The sequence below is a fragment of the Anser brachyrhynchus genome (genome assembly GCF_964034855.1).
Source record: "Anser brachyrhynchus genome assembly, chromosome: 3".
NCBI classification, from domain to species: domain Eukaryota; kingdom Metazoa; phylum Chordata; class Aves; order Anseriformes; family Anatidae; genus Anser; species Anser brachyrhynchus.
The window spans coordinates 84,869,850-84,881,727 of record NC_137696.1 but is presented as its reverse complement, the minus strand read 5'-3'; the positions used below and the strand labels follow the sequence as shown (position 1 = coordinate 84,881,727).

At 34.4% G+C, this 11,878-nt stretch overlaps 1 long non-coding RNA gene across 2 annotated transcripts in view; it reads left to right on the top strand.

The window, feature by feature from the left end:
• The first annotated feature begins 243 nt into the window (after positions 1 to 243).
• Positions 244 to 11,878, top strand: part of LOC308193165 — a 26,288-nt gene continuing 14,653 nt past the window's right edge. The window contains exons 1-2 of one of the 2 annotated variants that reach the window (XR_013949435.1): positions 244 to 1,399; positions 2,204 to 2,369. This is a non-coding gene — a long non-coding RNA (uncharacterized lncRNA). Of the gene's footprint in view, positions 2,370 to 11,878 lie in introns of both variants that reach the window. The other variant, XR_013949436.1, reaches the window with a different exon arrangement.

The window sequence follows — 11,878 nt, the reverse complement described above, 5'->3', positions numbered from 1 at the left end:
AGATTCTATTCTAAGTTAAAAGACTTATTCCAACTCAGAAAAAAAATCATCTTTCCCTCAGAAGGAAAGGCAGATCTCAGAGAAAAATCCCAATATATCATGCTGTAATGCCCCAGTCTTAATACCAGCATAATAGCAGCAGAATCCACTCGAGGATTCTCTGCCGAGCTGCGAAGGCTTGTTCACCAATCACTAGACATTCAAATGGAAGAAAGCAATCCCCTGTAAGATCAGCTAAAAGGCTGTGAATTATTCCTCCTTCCATCTGATAAACCTTTCTTGGATGTAGAATGCAGAAATGGATCTGAAAAATAACAGACAACTGTACCTTTATCCTTGAAGGCATTACATATATATATTGAAGTCAGGTAAAGTCTGAACTGTCCCTCTACCTGCTTCACCCTACCTATTGAACTAGATTTTGGTGAACTCCAGTATTGCAATATGTTTTCTTGAAGGTCACAAAGCTTTCTTTTTGGAACAAAGCTTGATCATCGTGGTCAGCCAAGTAGGATGGTGTCAAAACCCATGTTTCAAGCAAATCAGTCATCAGTATATAAAAACTGATCCATAGCTTCCTCATCTTGCCTCCCTTTCCCTAAGAAAAGGCTCAGAAGTTCTTATTAATATGGGAATGGTGGAAAGAGAACATCTCACTTTTTTTTTTTTTTAATGCCGTGAAACTTTAAAACAATCAACCTGAAAGCATCCAAATATCTATATAATAATATAGATATATATAATATATATATATTATATATAATATTATATTATTATATATTATATATATAATACATAATAATATAATATATATATAATATAAGCAGTCACTAATGTGACTGCCATTTTCCTGAATTAAAAAAAGCCTCACCTGTTATTTAGGGGAGAAAGCAAAAACACTTAAAAGTGAGTGTCTTGCTTGTATGTCTTCATAGTGAGTGAGATCATCCAGGCTATCTATGTAGTCAGTAAGGGAACACAGTTGTGGAGTACAGCTCCGAGCATCCACAATGAAGTTTTCATTATGTCTTAACCATCTGCCTTGAAAAGGAACAAAGTCGATGGAGCGTGCCTTGTGAAAGCAGGGCAGTGTCTCTCTCAACCTTCTTCCCCATTTCACCGTGTCAGCAAAAGTATGCCTGCTGACTGTGCCTGTGCCCAAAATAAGTGGGTAATGGGTAGAGGCAAAAAAATATCATTGACACTGGAACTACCCCAGACTCATTTATCAAAAATTCCCTGATATGAAACACACATGCCAGGGAAAAGGGTTGCATAGGACTGCTGAACCTTTCCAAAGAGTCAGGGACTAACCTTTAAAAACCCTGACACTAGAGCGTCTGGGTATGCACCCACCACTCAAGAACCTGAGGAGGACAAAACAACACATGATTCACAGGTGGTGATATATCTATCTTTATCTCCATTTCTCTCTCCCTTTATTTTTTATTTTATTTTATGTTATTTTATGTTATTTTATGTTATTTTATGTTATTTTATTTTATTTTATTTTATTTTATTTTATTTTATTTTATTTTATTTTATTTTATTTTATTATTTTGAATGTATGTGCTTTTGCTAAGCGTCTAATAATTCCTCAGCAAATTATCAGTAAAAGTTTATCCTTGTTAAAATCCTGAAAGACTTATGTTGTCTTGCCCTCCAACCGAGAGATTCAAACCTATCTCCTGCCTGGCCAAGCAGGACAAGACAGCAGACCACTGTCATGGCAATTTTGTGAATGTCTACTGGAACTATTCTGAATCACTCTGAACTTCTATTGATCAGATGAGGAACAAGCAAACCTAGGTCCCCCATATAAGCATAATGAAACCTTTAAAATAGGTAGCTAATGCAAATACCCCTGATTTGGAGTTTAATTCCGATGCATAACTACAGATGATTAGTAATATAGGAGATGTACCTGCTCCCAAGTGCAGCTCCAGTAGAACATTGGGCACTTGTAACTGTATGTTATATCTGCCAGTCCTCAGCTGAGGTATGCTCTACCCTGTGTCTCAAATGGCTTTAGAAACCTATGTTTAGATAGTTGAGTCCTTGATGTCTATTTTGTCTCTTTACATAGCTGTAAAATTACATTTCCCCACAGGCTGCTCTTAGTTTTTTTGTCCTTCCCAGTGTTGGCTCACCCATGCATCAGCCATCAGCCAATGTGTAATCATTCTGTTCTTGGTTTTGCCAGCTTTTTCACTACAGACTGTCAGTAAGACAAGTTCTAGATGCAGCTTCTGCTTTCCAGCCTGGGAAACAGTGAAGAATAGGGAAGCCTGTGGAGAAAAGGACTCTAATCATATTTCACTGCAAGTCATGACACAACTACACACTTTGGACTTTAGATGATCATCAATGTAAGTCTTACATCTGCAAGCATGCCTTCATAGTTCACTTGAGAAGTTAAAAGCTGCTTGATGCTTGTATATGCACTTCTTTCATTTTTTGTACCATTGGTCTTAATCCTGTTCCCTGCTGTTAGCTTTCTATTCCCTTCTTGAATATTGGCAAGATGATTTCAGATAATGTGTTCTGTTGGCATACTTGCTCTTGTAGTTCAGTTTAATTTTGAGCTTAAGAATTCTGGACCATATAAGAAGTTAGGAGTGAGATAAGGAGAGAAAAAGAGGACAGAACAGGGGAATACTCATTCCCACAATGCTGCCCACTCATTTTGGTGTTATGAATTTGCATTTTACATATCTCTGCCAAATAATTCTCTGGTGAAATTATAATAGAATAATAATTGTAAGCACTTCTGGAGCTTGAAATAATTGTTGTGGTTTCTTTGTGTGTTTTTAATGAGAACTAACCAGTATAAAAATCTATGTTCTTTTTTTTTTTTTTTTTTTTTCCAGTTTCAGGTTTATCGGTAAGACTTAAGAACTGTGACAGAGAAAGCTTTCTTTTTTTTTTTCTTCTTTTTTTTCTTCTTTTTTTTTCTTCTTTTTTTTCTTTTTTAATGAGAAAGAGAAGAAAAGAGTGAATTGAATGAATTACCTTTGCTAACATATCTCTGATTACAGTTGATGCTTTGGGAATGCTACTAGCATTACAACCAATAAACAATTCGCTAATATTAAGCCAAGTTCTAACTCTCTGGCTGCTAATTTTAGGTAGAAAAATTGTTTTCATTCTTAAAGTTTTTTTTTCTTTCACTTATGTGCTTTTGATATCCTTTGCTGAGTAAAGGGGTAAAAATGTTCTCCAGTCAAGCCCAAATAGATAATTGTACTGTATTTTTTTCTACCTTTGCTCAGTACTTATTGCCTAATTTTCACTTATCTTTTTTTTTTTATATATATTTGAATACCAGAAAAAGTGAAATAAATTCCAATATTAACACTAGACTTATCTTATGTGATCCTAAAGGAAAATGTGGTTTTTAGATCTCACATTTTTGACAATGTGCTTCTTTGGAGCTAGTTTTTGTTGTTGTTGTTGTTTGTTTGTTTGTTTGTTTGTTTTCATCCCAGTTGGCTAGATTTGTACTACGGGAAAAAATACTAAAAGAAACACACGAACAACTGTCTTCAAATTTGAATTCTTCAAATTTTCAGTGCCTCTAATGAGATATAAATTATTTTTCAGACATGCTGAGCTTCCAATAAATTAATGACTGGTAATTTGTGAATGCACACACACACAAAAACAATAACAACAAAACAAATTTCCCTCCCTCACCCTGAATAAATTTTGAATGATGTGTTCCCACTAACGTAGAAACTAGTTTTATATCTCTGTGTTTTAAAAACTTGTCTATCTTCACCTTTTTAAGTAGGAATAATGAAATAAAACATATAATTGAAAATTAATATTTACTTGCACTAACTAGAAGATGTTGCTTGTGTTTAGAATAACAAATACTCTTGTACCTAAGCTGTAGACTTTTTAATTACCACTGAATTATATCTGAACAGAGGTGTCAGGAAGATTACTTAGCTGATGTTTGTAAAGCTCTATACAAGTCTTAAATATAATCTAATTATTCCTATTTGCAGAAAGCCTGACAAAAGGCTTTAAAACAATGTGTAAAAATATATTAATGACAAAGTTAGAAGAAAGACTGGATGGTAGACCTGGAGGAGAATGGTTTTCTGATATATTTTTAATGGACTGGAAAGGACTGCATAACTCTAAAATTGAATGCATAGCCTAGGAAGACATTGCGGTGAAAACAAATAATATAATCATAGATCAGTTCCTCAGAATAAAGATGTGCATAGACATTGCTACCCCTTCCCTTCGCTCCTGCCATTGGTGGTGACAATGACACTGTTTAGCAAAACAGGCAAGTGCAATGAAAGCTGACTGGAAGGGCATGGGATACTTGCCTGCCCAAAAGCATTCAGAACCATTTGAGAAGACATTCTCTTGCTCCTACCTGGCCTCCAGCTGCTACTGCAGGAGAGCACTTGTTATGGATCCTGTGTTAGATCTGCTGGTGCATGTAAATGTCTCAGCTATAAAAGAATAATGTATACAATTTGCACAGGCTAGCAGATGTGACACAAGACCTGTGGATTGTCTTCCTCCTTGACCAGTTAGATGCTAGTTTTTCCAGTGCTACTAAAGTACTTCCAGACACCTGTGTTTCTGCAACACCTAGGAATCTAATCTAAAGCTGTCTAAATAATTCAGCTTCACTAAGTGTGTTGACAAGATTTCCATTACGTGTAGTAGGATCTCATGGTCTACAGTTGATGCAAAGATCTTAATGTAGATGCATACATTTAGATGTCTTAGTCTGAAAATGAATACTACCCAAAGAATTTCTTCATTGTCTCCATCATGGCACTGGATATAGAGTACACAGATACTCACACAGATACAGATTGTTCCCTTTTTGTTGTTGAATCATGTTAAAAGTGTGTTATTAATAGAAATCCCCTATGCAGCTTTTTCCTGCTGATTGCTGGCAGAACTCTACCACACAGCATTTTCTGTTTAGCTGACCACCTGAGGTTTCTGTGTAATCTCCAAATCTGTTGGGTAATATAGTTCTTGGCTGCCCCATGTAATTATCTTCCTGGTTGAACACCAGGACACTCATGAAGTCAAAGGATCACACAAGGGGTTCCTGGGCACCAGCCATGCTAGCTTATCTGCTCAGTATTTTATTTTATTTTGTTTTGTTTTGTTTTGTTTTGTTTTGTTTTGTTTTGTTTTGTTTTATTGGGGGAGGGGAGAGAATCCTTTGTGGGAAAATATCAGCTGTAGTACCCTTCAGTAAGAATGAAATTGCTCACAAAAAAATTGTTATATTCTTAAAACATTCTTATAGGTATTAAAAATATTTCCAGAGGTTTTGTTTTCTACTTTTTGTCCACTGTTATTTCATCAGATCTTCTGAGCTTTGGCTTGCCTCTTGGGACTGCTTCCAAAGTGCCTTTATGCTTTACCTCTTCAGACAATGTTTTATAGAAGCCTAGCTTCTAAATGATTTTTTTTTTCTCAAGACATGCCTGAGCATGATGGCAATATTTGCCTAATTATAAGGCTATATATCTACAACTGTTTGGGAGGATGTTATTGACAGAATGGGTAAGTCCAGTAAAATGCACTCATCTCCTTTATTATAAAGGACTCTCCTGGCTGTCATCCAACATTTGAAAAAACATCACCTGGACATAAAAATTGCTGAGTAAAAGAACATTGAAAGATAAATAGGCTAAAACAGACATAAAGTGCAAAAGAAGGAAGAGATTGGAGATACGACATTATAGTTAAGATTATATTTGCACATACTTTAAAATAAACAATGGCATTCTGAGATGACCAGTATATAAACTTAAAAAAAAAAAAAAAAAGTTGTCACGACAAGACAGCGGCAAGCCGCTAACTAAAGGAGATCAAAACGTCTCTAATCATCCTATCAGTCTTCAGACAAGGTCTTTCCTCTGTTATTAAGTGTATGTGTGAATAAGAAAGAAGTAATATCTATTTTTGAAAACACATTGTGAGTAATCATCTTTTGCTTGCTGTAGAAGATGGGGAAGATGTACCAGTGAGGGAGAGAAAACTTACAGTAGAAGAGGTACAGCTAAAGAATGATGTGCAGAGAAGTAATGTAGAAATGCTGAGAAAGTGAAAGAATGGAGGAAAATATATTTTCTTCTCTTTAGCTAAGTGAGGAAAAAAAATCAGCAACAAAACTCTAGTTAATTAGAAGAAGGGCACAATAGCTAATAGCCAAAAACTCCCAAGTTCCAAACCTCCATATGAAAGTGTCTTTGCTGTAGCAGAGGGTAATTCACTTAACCTCTCCATGTTTTCCCATCTGTAATCTGGAGATAAGTATTTATTTGCCTCATAAGAATTGTATGACGAAAATTAATAAATACATGTGTGTAGCTTGATGTTGAAAAGTATTTTGATTATTTTTTTTTTAAACAGGATTTGTTTATCCTATCTTAAGTGTCTTCAGTGATTTTACTGCAGTTGGTGTAAACAGAGTTGTGGTGTCAGACATTTTGATCCAAAGTCCTCCCACAGGAACTTTTAAATGAGATTTAAATTAACCAAAGGGGATCAAACATTGTTCTCTAAATGTTATAATCTCTGCCTTTTAGAATTACGGAAAAGTAATTAAAATCTGAATATAAGGATTCCAAGTCATGTTTCCCAGTCCATTCTTGCATGTAACATTTCATGCAAATCAGATTATGTTGTTTAACTTAAAAAATCACTGGGCCAGATTCTCAGCTGAACTGAAACCAGTGAAGTGAAGCTGATTTACTCAAGCTGTGGGTCCAATTCATGACATTTATTTAACTTATTCAGATGCCAAAAATAAAATAAAATAAAAATAAAAATAAAATAAAATAAAATAAAATAAAATAAAATAAAATAAAATAAAATAAAATAAAATAAAATAAAATAAAATAAAATAAAATAAAATAAAATAAAATAATGGAAGGAAGGAAGGAAGGAAGGAAGGAAGGAAGGAAGGAAGGAAGGAAGGAAGGAAGGAAGGAAGGAAGGAAGGAAGGACGGAATAAGGCATGGTAATTTCTTCAGCTTCATCATATTCTCATCATATATCACCACTTGAGAACCAGGCCTGGGAAAGATTTATAAAAAACAGTTGGAAAAGAGAATTTGATCCAGACCATTCTTCAGCTTCTCTCTCTCTCTCTCTCTCTTTTTTTTTTTTCCCCTGTAATTTCCAGGTTCTATTGAAGGGTGATTATCATAGAGATTTTTGAGTGAAATAGCAAATTAGAGTCAAGTTCCCTAGATGATCGCCCTATCCCCCGTTCACACACGGCCCCCCCACCACCCCTTTCTCTCCATTAGTCTATGTTGTCATAGCTAACAGCTAGAGACAAATTCAACAGCTGGTTTGAACAAATTTTATTCTGTGGAACATTGTGCAAGTGTTGCTCTTGTGTTGCTTCTGCATAAAAGTTGCAAGACAATATCTCCTTTATTTTTCCCATGTATACTCATTCATAAGATGGTAAAGAAAAGCAAAAGGGACCCCAAATCTATTAACTAAAGAACTGAATGTATGAAATTTATTCAGAATCTCCTCATTGGTGTTTGGAACAATTGAAAAAGCATGCCTGCAGAAGCAGATACTGCTATCAAGGAACAGTGAAATCTAATGAAACAAGCATCAGATGCACAGACAAGAGTTCCTAAATTTTATTCCATGTTTCCTTGAGACAAATTAAAAATTAGAAAAGTGTCTGAATTAACCTCATTTGGAATATATATTTTTGAGATTCTGGATCTCCTTGTGTGTTCCACCTACTTTGCTTTATTTGGATTAAGAAAATGAAATATCTGTTGATCCAAATTATTCAACATGTCCACATGACTCTCCCCAAAATCTTAGAATTTCTTAATTTTATAATTGTGAGAAATCTCTGATGAAAAGTAGTTCTTATTAGCTTTATCCTAAAAAGGGAGATTGCACTGGGCAAGGAAATCAATGATATGGGTATGAACCTTCACAAAAATCTGTTGGAGCAGAGAACAATTTTTATGTTTTTGTTTTCACATGGAGAGCTATGGAGTTCAAACAGCTAAATTAAATACTTCTGGAATATACTTCTAAACAAAGATAAATTTCTTACAAATTATATGTCAAGTAATGGTTTGAATGTAATTATACTGTGTGCTACCTAGGATATTTCATGTCCCTGAAATGCTCCTGTAAGAAAGAAATCTGTATATACAAGGCTTTAGTATATTCTAATCAGGTTCTTGTGGAGACAGTCAGCCTGATCTATCAAGAAGGTTTCCATGATTGTTCCTGTAATTTGGAGGTGAATTAAAATCCCAAATCCTTTGGAACAGAACAAAGAATATTTAGCTTTGATTGTTCAGATTTACTGTGAAACAGCAAACAAATAATTGTAACCTCTTCATGTTGAAAACAATTTTTCCTACAAACATCACAATTACAAAAACAGTGAATGACTACATTCATATCACCTCCTAGAAGTGTCAAATACAAGCACGACAGATACTTTTGTACCCAAAGTCAAAGAATGAGAATTTTGGATCACCTTGGCTAAGTTTGCAAACCTGGCCTGCTCTACTGTCAGTGAGAGTAAAAAAAAAATAAAATAAATAAAAAAAATCTAAAAACTAAATTACGCATACAGCAAACAGCTTATTTTAGGAGTCTGACTTTAATATCACAATTGGTGATAATATCACTTTAATATTTCCATTGACTCTAGAGATGGTAGGTAAATCAAGCTGAAAGACTTATTCCTTAAAAATATACCGTTGTGGTGTTTAACTGAAAGAGCTTTGGAAGATTATATGCTGCCTACAATATTTTTCTTCTTGTGTAAGGACTTTTTGACTTTTGTTTAAACTTATTTCTAAATAGTCTTGGTATGGCATGATTCATATTAGCTGGCGTACTGATAGATGCCTAGTTTCTGAAATTTAATCTTTCCAGACAATTCACTGGTATGCAGGGAATTAACTGTACAAATGTTTTCTTATTTATTGTAAAATAATAATTGTATTCAATACAGATGCAATGCAAATGATACATTCAAAGCAAATGATTTGAATTTAACTAAAAACATTTTAAAATACTCAAATGCCACTGCCAACTCTCTTTGTAATTTTGATATTAAAGTCTTGTCTTTAGGAGAATTGCATAAATCCTTTGTGCCTGTTTTTGTAGAGTACAGAATATTGTTAGCTACTAAAAAAGAAAAGCTGGGTTGCTGATCCAGCTGTTAAATCATGTCTGCAATGTATCATAAACATCCAAAAGATATAAAGCAAGAATCTAATTGACCAGTACTTGGATAGTATGTGACATTGTGTAGCTGTTTTAGCTGGCTTTGTAACATCACAGAAATCTATACTTCATACTTCATGAGTCACTATCAATAAACCTGCCATTACAGTCTCCAAAATCAATCTTGCCTATGTGCTCCCCCCCGACACACATACACTTTAATTCATCCCCTTTTCCTTCTACTTCCCAGCAAAACAAAATTAACTGCAGTGAAAATTTGTAATCTTTTGAGGAAGTAAAACAGATGAATTAGGAAAGTCAATCTTATGGGCAGAATCACTTACCACCCTCTTCAGGCCTGAGTGTTGAAATGAACACTTCAGAGTTAGCACCTACACCCATACTGGTATTTCACTGTAGCCATATGCCCTCATTCCTTTTCTTTTCCTGTTTCTTTTTCTTTTTCTTTTTCTTTTTCTTTTTCTTTTTCTTTTTCTTTTTCTTTTTCTTTTTCTTTTTCTTTTTCTTTTTCTTTTTCTTTTTCTTTTTCTTTTTCTTTTTCTTTTTCTTTTTCTTTTTCTTTTTCTTTTTCTTTTTCTTTTTCTTTTTCTTTTTCTTTTTCTTTTTCTTTTTCTTTTTCTTTTTCTTTTTCTTTTTCTTTTTCTTTTTTTCTTTTTCTTTTTCTTTTTCTTTTTCTTTTTCTTTTTCTTTTTCTTTTTCTTTTTCTTTTTCTTTTTCCTCCGTCTTTTTCTTTTTCCTCGTCTTTGTCTTTTTCTTTTTCTATTTTTCTTTTTCTTTTTTTGTTTGTTTGTTTGTTTGTTTTAAGGTGGCTATGTCTTAACACTTATTACCAGTGTTAGGCAAATGAAGATTTCAAGCAAAATTGAGAAGCCTGGCACTAAGTTGTTGTGCAATGACTGAATTCCTCTGTTCCAGTTTCTGAGAAACCATTTTACAATTCTTATCTCCAGTATTGAGATCTATATGTTTGCCATCCTACTTTTTACCACCCCAGCTCACAACTCCAACCTTATAGGTGCTACATGTCACCTACTTAACTCCTTAACCATATATCAAGATGTCTTTACCATATAAACATCATTGATATCCCCAGTAATTTCATAAGATCAGTCATTGAAAAAGCAATATATGGCACTGCTGTCATTCAGAAATGTTACTACAGCAGTTGTGTCATAAGAATAATTTGTGTAATGTCTCTGGCCTTATAACATATTCTAGATAATTTGAAATCCTTACCCTTTCAGAAAGGAGGAATAAGCTTCTTCAGATATCCTGCAGAGAAAGAGCATATTAATGAGAAGAGTATCTCTGAATCTTTGGAAGTCCAAGCAATCACTTACCTCCATATTCTTAAGGTTTGTCCTAGCTACCAGAGAAAAAGGAAAAGAAAAAATATGAATATTCTCAACTTTTGAATGACCAAAATGGCTGTTAAGACTGCTCCTACATTCCTTTCATAGGGGATTTTGTTGTTCACTCAGTGCAAATGTAATTATTTTGTTGACAATGGCTTGGTTAACTATCAAAGTGTTTGAAGGAGTCATCTACAAGAAAATACAAGAAATATACATGAAAATAGTTTTAATTGGTAGAAGTATAGTAAAAAGAAGCACCTGTTTTAATAGGATAGAGCAAAATTTCAAAAACAGACATGAAAAGCAATACGATCTTTGATTGGTTTATTTATAAAATATTCCAGTATTATTCACCAAGGCAATTCTGCTGATAGACCTAAGAAGTTATCTTGAAAAATAAATATACTAATAGTATCTTCTGTACATCATATAACTCCTGGGACTTACTGAACCCCAACAATCTGAATACTAATCTCTTTTGAACACAGATTTCCTATATTTTCCTCATTATTTATTTATATTTCCAAATAGCCCAGATACCACTTAGGATATAGTTTAATAATCTTGGCTCATACTGTCAAGCTATTATTGTTCTTGTAGAGAGTGTTTTTTGGCATTTATTTTGCTGTGTCAACCCACTGGAGCACTTAACAGAGGTTGGTAAATGAGAAGTATGAGATGGGAAGGAGAACAGGTGTCATGCATTTGCAAAGCTGCACTTGCTACACTGATATCTAAACATGCAATCCAAGAAAGATATTGGCATGAAAATGGCATGGAGGAATGAAAAGACAATGTATGGCACAATTGTTTTTTCTTGGCATTTTTTCACAGGTTCTGACTTCATTTTTGCCCGTTTATAGAACAGGCAGAGCTGTTCCTCCACAGAAGATTCCATGTCATCCTTAATTGGCTTCTCTGATCTTTCTGAAAAGGAGATGTGAATTATTTCTAAGATTAATAATTGTGCATCTGTTAGTGCAACAGAGAGGAAGATTTATGACTGATAAACCTACACATGTATGTGAAGAGATCAGTGGCACTGAATGAATCTAATCATGTAACACGAAAAAAAATGGGACATTCTAAGAGTCATCTGTGTCACTGTCCTTCCCTTCCCTTCCCTTCCCTTCCCTTCCCTTCCCTTCCCTTCCCTTCCCTTCCCTTCCCTTCCCTTCCCTTCCCTTCCCTTCCCTTCCCTTCCCTTCCCTTCCCTTCCCTTCCCTTCCCTTCCCTTCCCTTCCCTTCCCTTCCCTTCCCTTCCCTTCCCTTC